At 39.8% G+C, this 10,709-nt stretch overlaps 2 pseudogenes; both read left to right on the plus strand.

Moving 5' to 3' along the window:
* Positions 1 to 1,906: 1,906 nt before the first annotated feature.
* LOC147440041 (MFS-type transporter clz9-like) lies at positions 1,907 to 2,529 on the plus strand (annotated as a pseudogene).
* Positions 2,530 to 2,558: 29 nt separating this feature from the next.
* Positions 2,559 to 3,184, plus strand: LOC147440042 (uncharacterized; annotated as a pseudogene).
* The last annotated feature ends 7,525 nt before the right edge of the window (positions 3,185 to 10,709 follow it).

Raw genomic sequence — 10,709 nt, forward strand, 5'->3', positions numbered from 1 at the left:
GTATGAAAAAAGCTTCGCCATCGCTGTTGAGGGAAGAGTGTGCACTATTTGGCACGCACCACAACCGCTTTCGGTCTCTTCATGCCTCTTTATTGGACCTGTGCACACACACAACTGGAGCATTCATCACAATTGGGTAACAACAGGAGTAATATTCTGAAGCGTACAACAAACTCTAGATTTATAAAGAACAAATTTATGTTCCATTTTCATTCCAGATTTAAGAAAATGATTAAATAGAAAAGGTTTGCAACTCATATAATGATTTTTAGAACATTGCAAAGCTCAGAAACTAATTTAAAAAAAGAACCTGATCGATCCAAAAAAAATTCCTCAGAGCCTCCCTCTAGCTCCAATTCAAAACCTAGTTCCCTCCATTAAGCAAGCCACTTTCAAAATACAGATTCCCTCCTCTAATCTACAAGAGCATGTCTCACACATTAACAACCCTAATCCAAGAATTCAAAATATGACAAATCATGCTCTATTTGTTTGAGTCTTGCCTCAATCCATGCTTTTTACATTGGACCACCCAATCAAAACCAAGCTTCAACCCTTTAAATAGAAAACTGAAATCCCACACACAAGGCACAACCCATCTTGAATTGCTGCTTTCGTGACTTGCCATGACTATTTCTCCACCCTTATGTGAATGTTTGTCATGCCTCTTACATAGGCACCCAACACTTTCACCCTTCTTATGCACTCAAATATTAGTTGATGGAATGGAAATAGAGTATGTAGATGTGGTTGAGTACACGTTAGACCATCAAGCCTTTGCACTTGAAGTGTTGCCCAATCAAAAGTGTCAAATATCACCACAAAACCCCCTTCAAAGCCCATAGAGAGAAACGACAAGTCACAAAGAAAAGCACCTTCTCTTGGAATCAACACAAACCAAAGTTGTTCAGTCAAAAAGAATGTATGAAGAGCTGAAAACAATAACATGGAGATGCATCCAAAAAAACGCTTTTGTTGTTTGGAGTATGCTTTTTTGTTGATATGAGGTAATAAATGATTTCACCTTCTTTGCATGGATCAAAAAGACCTTGAATAATAACATGACATGGTTATTTTGTTGGAATGTTTAGGGTTTAGATAACCATCAAGTTTCTCTAAAAGTGTGTTATCTCCATATTTCTCGGCACTCTTTCCTTGTCTTTTTCAACACAAAGCCCCATCTCTTTCTTGTCTTTCTCGCCCCATTCTCTTACCACTATGCCACTCACACGCTTTTCATTCAAAAAGAAGAGAGGAAGACAACCTGGTTTTGTCTTGAAGAAGTGTTGCAATGTACCTAGTCCTACTATGATACATAATGCCTCTTCATCTATTGCACCAAGAGAGAAACCAACAACAAATCCACCTGCCAAAGATGTTGCCCATGCAAAAGTGAGAGCAGATTCACCACCAAAATGACACCACTTAATATGGTCCGAGGAGAATATGGCAGCAGCTCTTGAAGCACATGATGGGGGTATGTCATTACGAGAATGCAGTCATCAATTTGGCATGAGTGTCAATGCAATCAAGGCATGAATGGAGGGAAGGACCAAGACAAAGCACAAAGGCCCAGCAAAACAGTTATTTCGCCTCTTGAAGAGAAAGCATCGATCAATTGGGCATTCCAAATGCAAGATGCCTCTCATGGGGTGACACTTGGTAGCTTAAAGCTTAAAGTGGCTGAGCTCTGCCAAATGCGGGCAACACCTTTTACAAATGGAGTACCAGGAAAAATCTGGTGGGATTCACTTAGGCGCTGCCATCCCGAGATAACATTCCGTACATCACAGGTACTTGATAAATCAAGAGCTATTGCATTACATCCAAGAGGTGCTTCAAAGCTTCTACAACAACCTTCACATCATGTACCGAGAGCATGACTAGCCACCAAAAAACATTTGGAATGCGGACAAGACAGGAGTGCAAGCAGACAAAGGCTAAGAAGGGCTCTAAGGTAGTGTATGGATCACCCCCGACTCTAGGGAATGGTTGCCCATCTTGTGTTGTGTAAATGCAGCAGGGAGTGCATTACCTAGATACTACATCTTCAAGGGAAAGAAGGCAATGCAAAACTACCTGATGGAATGCGAGGATGGAGCTGTAATGTCAATGCAAGGCAAAGCATGGATGACTGGTCAATTGTTTGAAGCTTGGCTTGATCACTTCAAAGCTATGTTGCCATCTCCCTTACACCAACACAACGTCACCTACTTATAGTAGATGGCCATGGCAGCCACACCCGGTTGGAGGTGGTTGAGAAAGCATCTCAATGGCGACTAGACATAGTCACCCTTCCAGCCCACACCTCTCATAAGGTACAACCTCTTGAAGTAGCTGCTTTCAAGCCCTTCAAAAGCAACTTTCAAAAAGAAAGAAATCTCTGGCAGCTAAGAACCTTTTCCACTCAAACCACAAAAAGTGAGCTAGCAGGAGTAGCCTCTTATGCTTTAAGGACTGCTTGCACAGAAAGTAACATAATGGCAGGCTTTAGAGCCACAAGTATATGGCCTTTCAACCATCAAGTAATAGACCTTTCATGCATGCCATGTGAGTACATGGATGTACACATTTCAAGAAACACAACAGAAGAAGAGCTAGATTGTAGTAGGTGCCACACTCAGAAGAAGAGCCAGATTGTAGTCAAGTGCTATGCACTCCAATGGATGATGTAGCATGTGATGTGGCAAGTGTCTTGACTACTTTAGGGGCTGACCTACCTAGTGTGATTGAAATCCTCAAAGTGCCACATGAGAATGTCACAATAGGACAAGTGCAAGGAGAGGCCTTCGTGGACTATACCAATTCTCTTATCCTTACATCATCTCAATACATTGAAAGTATGAAGGCAAAGCAAGCCAAGAGAGAGCAACTAGACCGGCTTAAAGAGGAACGTCGAAAGTAAAAGGAGCAAAAGCGCAAGGAGACTATGGAGTTAAGTCTTCATCGAAAGCAACAAAAGGAAGAAGAGAACCTAAAAAGGGCATCAAAAAGACAGTGGGATGCTCAACAAATCCAATTTGAACACCATATGTGAGCCATCTTCTGGGAAGGAGAGACTCCCCATGCACCACTACATCCTCTACATGTGCCAAACATTTGGCCAAAAGCTTGAAGGGTAGCACGCTTACAAGCACTTCACTTGAAAAAAGCATTGAGGAAAGACACATGCTCACAAGCTTAACCTTGAATTCAGATTTTCAACTGAATTTGCATTTCAGATTTTGTCAAGAACAACCGTGAGTGCATATTTTCAACTCAATTTGAATCTTAGATTTTCAACCCAATTGGAATCTCAGCTCAATTTAAATCTCAAGTTTTGTCAAGAACAAGCTCAAGCTCAACCCCACATTCAATTTTTTTCAGGTATTTCAAAATCGTCGCTCAATTTGTATCTCAGATATTGTCTCAAGCTCAATCTTAAACACAGACAAACTTCTTACAAGCACTATTAAATGTCAATTTTAATACCTGATCAAAATTTGTGTGTGTGTGTGGGTGTGTGTACGCGCGAGGAATCAGCTCAATCAAGCTAGCACTATTAAATGTCAATTTTAATACTTGATCAAAATTTGTGTGTGTGTGTGTATGTGTGAGAGTGAGTGTGTGTGTGTGTGCACGCGCGAGGAATCAGCTCAATCAAGCTACCAGAAGTCAAGAAATTATATTCCAACACGCAGCAATACACAAAAATAGCAAAACGCAAACTGCTATGAGTGAGTTTGGTAACTCACTTGGAAATTGTGGACGAAGGACCTCCCTACTAGTTAGTGAACCTGGCTGCGGTGCTCTTCTTCCTTCTTCTCGCTTTCTTTGGACAGCCTCCTGCACCAACCAACTATTGGATGTGTCTATACTCGATAGTGTGTGTTCCGGGATTGGGGGTCAACATGGCAGCAATGGGGGCGATAGTGCATCCCTTTAACGGGACTTTTTTTAACAGGGAAGCTGGAGCCTTTAAAAATGCCCCCAAATGTTGCTTTATGGATCCCCAATTTTTTGTATGGCATCTCTACGTGCAGGCTATGCCATGCCAAACCTAGCATGAAAAAATATATGCATGAGTCCTCAATGATGGCCCCTTGAGTTTGGTGTGACAGTACTAGCCCCCCTACCCTAGTAGGCCAGGAAATTGAATAATAAGGGACTGAATCAACTTGGGCACTTCTGGGATGGTGACAGCAAGAGATGGAAAACCATTGACCTTTTGGTAACCCAGTTCCAACTTAATGGTTAGAGTAGCTCGTCAACAAAGTAATAAAAGAACTTAACAATGTAGTGATGCCAATTTGTGAATCGGGGTTTGAATGGAATGCCTAAAGATGGCACGAAAGCAGTCTCTTATGGAAACCCCATTCTAATTGCATATATAATACAATGATGCACAAGAAGAATTTGTCTAGCCCCCTTAACAATATATGGAAAAAATAATGGCCGGAGGAATGGTGGGAGCAAGTAACGGAGAACATCTGGAAGCCAAAGTTGCCACAGTACATGAAGGTATTTCTATGGAAGGTAATGTGGGGTGCTCTTCCGACTGGGGTGAAGATACAAGAGACAGGGATTGGGCCATATTGATGCTTGGGGTGCAAGTTAGCTAGTGAGGATCTGGCCCATCTATTCATGGAATGTCCGGCTATCAGAGGCATTGTAGGGAACATATGCAAGTGGGTACAAAGGACATGGAAAATTGGTTTTTTCAAAACTAATTTATTCCTTGGAGGTAAGAAGTTGGGAAGTCGTGCCCTCCTCATTAGCACTTAAACTGTCAGGTACTTCTTCTTCCATAATGTATGGCAGATAAGGAACCGCCATGTGTTCGAAGGAGATCTTGAGGTGGCAAGCTTCACAAAGATTATACAAGAAAGAAAAGTGCTAATATGGATGATCGAGCGCAAGCAAAATCCAAAATATTGGTCTAGGACTACTCATGCCTTGTTGTCAACAGACGATAAGTAAAGCCTAGAAATTCTGTTCAAATTTGGTGGTGAAAGGCCTCACTGTGAGGCGGCAAACATCCATCTAAACTTTTGCATCTCAAGGCTCAATACAAGCTTGAGGTTGGTTCTATAATATTATGATGTGTTCAATACAATCCACTCACAAATTGTGAGTTTTGAAAAAAAAAAAAACTTAGTAGGCCTTCATGATTCCTCACCTTGTTTTAGTATTTTGATTTGTAAAGAGTCCATTTATTTAAGAACTTTACAAAGATTCATTTCATTGAATTGTTTTATTATTTTCTATGCTTATTAAAATTATTTTTTTAATGAAGGTATCAAAATATTCTTTTGTTCCGATCCCTCTTCACTATCCATTTCTGCTATCCACACCTATTTCAAGGTTTGCTTCAGCTTTTGTTATTCACATTTTTGCTCAGTCTTTGTTCATTTTTATGATTTTTTAGCTATGTCATTGGTCTCTTTTTTTTTGCTTTATATCTTTGGATTAATTTTTGTTGAAGCTGATTTCACTAGTTTTTGTGTGATTTTATCCCTGACATGGTCATTTGCTCCCACAAGCATCAAATACTGCATTTTGCTCTTCAAAAGAGGCATAAGTTTTCCTTGATTTTTTTTTTTTTGCATACATTTTGCTAGATACCTATATTATTTTGTCTTCTAGACTTCTGGTTGGGGAAATCATAGAAGAGCACCTCGGCCTTGTTTTGTTTTTCTTCATCATCAAAGCTACTTGATAGCTTGTCCTCAATATCAATCTCAAAATCATCATCTCGTAATCTTGGAAGTCCTCATCACTTTCATCGCTCATATCTTGGAAGGAACCTCATCAATTATGCATTTGCATTCAACCATTTCTTGAGTCCTTGTGTCCTTGGTTTCCAACCCTATTCCAAGGTAACACTCGCGGCCATTTGGAAGGGTATTATGTCAAAACACTCTTTGTCATAGAATTTCATTGTGGTTATCTCGTTCATGCACACATCTAGAGTAGCCAGTATTTAGTCCCATCCAAAAGGCTCAAATGAATCTTTTGGAAACGGTTTGTAGAAGTAGTCCTTATCTTCTAGTGATCTATCTAGGATCAATCCTCTTTAATCATGCTCCCACATTCAAACACTCAACTCATCCAAATATATGCTTTGTTCTGTAACCAAGCAGGTATTTTCTTTCCATGGACTATGTTGAGTCAAATTCCTCTATACAAGTTTGACTAACATCCATGTAACTATGGTCCTTAAGGTTGATCCTCAAGTAAAATCCCTATGCCACACGTAGAGGTGGTCGTAGCCCCAATCTTGCACCATTTTAAGCTCATGCATGAATGGTCGTCCCAAAATGACATCAAAATTGTTTCTCTTTCCAAAGTCCACTATGGCAAAGGTATACTCGTACTTGATTCTATATGAGGATACTAGATGTATTCTAGCATACCCATAGGTCTCTCCACAAATCCATCTATAAGTTGCAACTTCCTCCGTGTTTTCTAAGATTTGATCTCCCCCAATTTTCGCATATTTATTTTGTAGTTATGGCCACTCCAGCCCCATTGTCAAGTATAGCTATGGTTTTCACTCCCGAATCCCTGGTGCTCTAGCGGCAAGGTGGTGTTTCCTTATTCTCCTTCAGAGTAGTCACCCATCTTGTTTATAGGCACAGGTTTTGCCTTTGGTTTCTCTGGTAGAGTTTTGTCCATGTGTTCATCTACAAAAACATCTTGATGAGGAATTATTAGCCCCATCTTCTCGAGATTTTTGCCTACTTTGACCCATAAATGCGGTCTAATCTGCAAAAGTTTTGAGATAATTATTGTATACTGTATAGGATTTGACATCAATTCAAGGAGGCTCTTAGTGTCCATCATCGTTGGAACTCAATTCCATTGAGACGGCACAATCTTGACCTTTGATTTTGTTTCATGATCCCCTACAAAAGACAATAAATACTTTAATGTTTTAGGTATATACTCAGTAGATATTTCCATCCCTGCATCAATTGTATAAAGACTGTATATCTCCTAGATAAAACTCATGATCCATATCGATATCTTTGATAGGTTCAAACCTAAAAGTTGCACTACCATCCTTGCGGTTCCTAATTGTTTCCCATAAAGCTTGTGACCATGGATCCTCCACTCCTAGAATGGGCATCTTCCTTGTGATTTGGCATCATCAGTGGTGTTTGCCACTACCCTTTATCCAATGGTGTTTTAATTCCAGGTCTCATTTGATCGATCACTTTGTTTCCTTTGTGCTCACTTTCCCTATCATTTTGGTGTATTCTCTCTTCTCATGGCTGAGGGTGTTTGATTTTTCAGGTTGCATTAGAGCTTGAGTGATCTCTATGAGCCGTTTGCATATTTCAAATTTGTGTGTTTTGAATTCAAGATACGGGAATGTCAACCACTTTGGTCCAAAGTCTAGTTGGTCTTTAGTCTAGCTTTGTATGCTTGCAATAGAGCCTCTAAGGGTTCTAGTAGTTTGTCCACTAGGACTAAACCACGTGATGATATTTTGGAAGACACCACTCCTTCCACCCTTTCCTTAGTTTCCTTTTTACGTTTAAGCTTCTCTTTAGTTTGTCGTAGCTCTATTTGTAAGGCAATTGTTTCTTTCAGCCTTTTAGCTTTCATTTTGTCTCTTTTTGCTTTCTAGGATTTTCTTTGCGTTCTGCTAATCAAACTCTTGAATTTAGTTTGATTTGGTAGTTTTTACTTGCCCTCAACTGACATGTTTCATGCAGTTGCTTGAGCCTGAGCTCTAGTTACCAAATTGATAGTAGGGACTATTGGCTCGGTCTTCGATCCACTTAAACAAGACAAAACTCCATTGACATTCATTGTCACTTTTTCTTTGTTTTCAAGATTCTTGGGACAATTTGGAAGTAAATGGTCGATAGCACAACCATCACGAAATCCAAAAATCTTTGTGCGCTCTATCATTGTGCATTTTCTCATCCATTGTGCAATGATTCTTTGTTGGTTGAGCACTGTATGAAGTTTTTTAAGCCTCTTGAAGCTTACCTACTAAGAAGGATAACTCTTGTCAGCATACACAATTCCTTCAGCCTCTCTTCCATAGGTCTCTAATGGATCTTCATAATAGAAAATTGGTGGCAACACTTGTTGACTCGTGAGTGCTTCTACAGGCTACATTGCCATGTTTTCTTGAGGTAAAGGAGGTTGTTGGCCCAACACCAATTTAGGCTTATCTCCCCCCTTGTGTTGCACTATTTGGGCCTATTTGATACCTCGGAGGTGGTGGCAAAGGAGGCGACACCCCTAGAGCTCCATATGGCCTTTCCCTCACGAAAATTTTGCTAATAAAAAACTCGTTTGTCTCATGGCTAGTATATTTCTACTTAATTACACACCACCTCAAGGCTTGCGGTGCATTTGTTGCTAGTGGTGATTGTTGTCATAGGTTTGGATTTTGTCAATAGCTCTGGTTCATTCTCTTGATCAATGAATCCTCAATCATCTGATCAACATTTGGTGTATTCAAATCTAGAATATTCCACTTTTTTTGTGGGTTTGCTTGTAGTTGAAGAGGCACTGCTAGTAGTTGTGGATGCATCTTCCAATACCTCTCCATAAACCTTGCAATTATCAAGATAAAATGCCTCTCTAGTGACCTACTCAAATGCGGTGCACGCTTTCATGTGTAAGTCCTTTTTGAGAGTATCGTTTCTTAAGCCCTCTATAAAGAGAACTGATAATCTTTCATCTTGTAGTAACTCTCTAACATGACATCTCTTGATGTATTGCTTGAAGCAAAGCAAAGCTTCCATCACCTTTTCATTCTCTTTCTATTCAAAGGCATAGATTTGGAAATTCGTGCTATGCTTGATTCCCCTCTTTGAGAATTCCTCTACAAACTCTTGCAGGTAGTTTCTCTATATTTGGAAAATCTCTGCTATGTAGTGGTCGGAATCATGTTCATGTTATTCCTTCCAAGGTTAACCCAAATCTCTCGTATTGAGTATGGAAATCCGCTAGTTGTTTAGCTCTCAAGACTTTCTTAAAGAATGTGCATATGGATCCTTTGACCCATTGTGCTTCTTGGCAACACACTTCACCACTTGAGGTTGTTGCATTTGTCATGTTTCAATTAACATTCTCATCACTCTAGGTTCTCCTAAAACGACATCTCTAGCTTCCTAACCCCCAGTAGGGATGCTAATAGGAGTTATCTCTATAGCTCTTTTGTTTGGTCACACCTCGCTTGCTTTAATCTAGGTATCTGGAATCCTCATAGTATGGACTGTGCCTAGTGATTCATTTCCCTGATGTGTGGTCATTGAAATCCTTGAACTCAAAGATCCCATCAGTCTTCGTGCTGGAAATTGTGGTCGACTAAATGAGTCTTCCAAATTTGTTCTAACAAGACTCGCTCTTCTTTTTTTTGGCCTTGTCATCACTGAGACAATAGGTATGAACATGCTAGGCGTGAAATAATACTGATGCAGTGGTCCTCCAAAGTATGTATATCTTTCCAAATCTTTACGGTCTACAATAGATTATCTTTACGGTCTATAATAGAGTATCTTCGTCCATACTTATCAAGCATGATTACATGGGTACCACTGCCTTCTATGTATGTGAAAACATACAAGTATTTTTGCTCTGACAACTCTCCAATGTAGGGCTCTTTGCCCTTATAATAGAGAATCTACTCTCTATTTTCATATTTGTACAACCCCACATGAGTGTTGTCCATATTGACTTGAGTCATCTCTTTCACTCCCCTTAGCTTCGCATTAGGAATGTCCAACTTTGGTGACTTGTCTTCAGGCTCTACGTCAACTTTGTCTTTTGTGCCTGTGAATACCCATTTGTCCATAATGTAGGGATTTTGCATAACTAGATACGTTGTATCCTTGTCATCAAAGTATCAATCACCATTGTAGTACATAGGTACTATGTCCTCAAACTCACTAGGTCTTTCTTCTAGCTTTACCTAGTAGCGATTCATACCATCCTTGTAAATTTTTGCACTCTGCTCACCTTCAATTTGATGCTTAAAGTGCAATAATTCCATGGTTGGTGCGGGCTGGGATAGTCTTGCTCCCATGTTAATTCCCTCTTTAAAAATCACATTCTTGAAGCCCTTAGTCGTGTAGGGGTAAGATCTCTTGGAAGAAGTATCAGACAGTCTTTTCTTGAGAATTGGCTCTAAGGTCAGCAAAGGCCTCTGACTCATGCTCTATTATGTGGAGATGTAGATAACCTGGTCTCCTATATCAGGGTTTCTACTCTTATATAATATGCCTACTCATAAATATATCAAGAAAAAAACTATTGCAAGACCCTGACCTGTTACCTTTTGAAATCCTCAAATTGGAACCACCTTACACTGCACACTCTAGCCCTTGCAATCTGTACAAAAAACGCTTGGTGGCTATGAGTTTACAGCCTCTCTGTTAGTCAAACATCTGGAATCAACACAATTTATCGCGCTTTTGATAAGAAACTAAATTTTGCTTGGCAGAATCTTCAAATCAATTCCAAATTCAATTTTGAAAAACCATTAGACTTTTTGTGACTAGCTCTAGCTATGGTGCAAGTCTAGTCTCATTCTGTGACAAAGGAACATGGATCACGATCCATGTACCTTTATGGTAGAATGTGATGAAACTTGACACACAGTCTGTCCTTGGTATCATGACCCTAGATATTTGCTTTTTGTATGGTTTAGACTAGTTTAAGTCAGTCAAAAGTCAAACTGTATGTCTATCTTGGTAGTTTTT

Source organism: Adiantum capillus-veneris, chromosome 16 (assembly GCF_014529385.1).
Source record: "Adiantum capillus-veneris isolate H3 chromosome 16, ASM1452938v2, whole genome shotgun sequence".
NCBI classification, from domain to species: Eukaryota; Viridiplantae; Streptophyta; class Polypodiopsida; order Polypodiales; family Pteridaceae; genus Adiantum; species Adiantum capillus-veneris.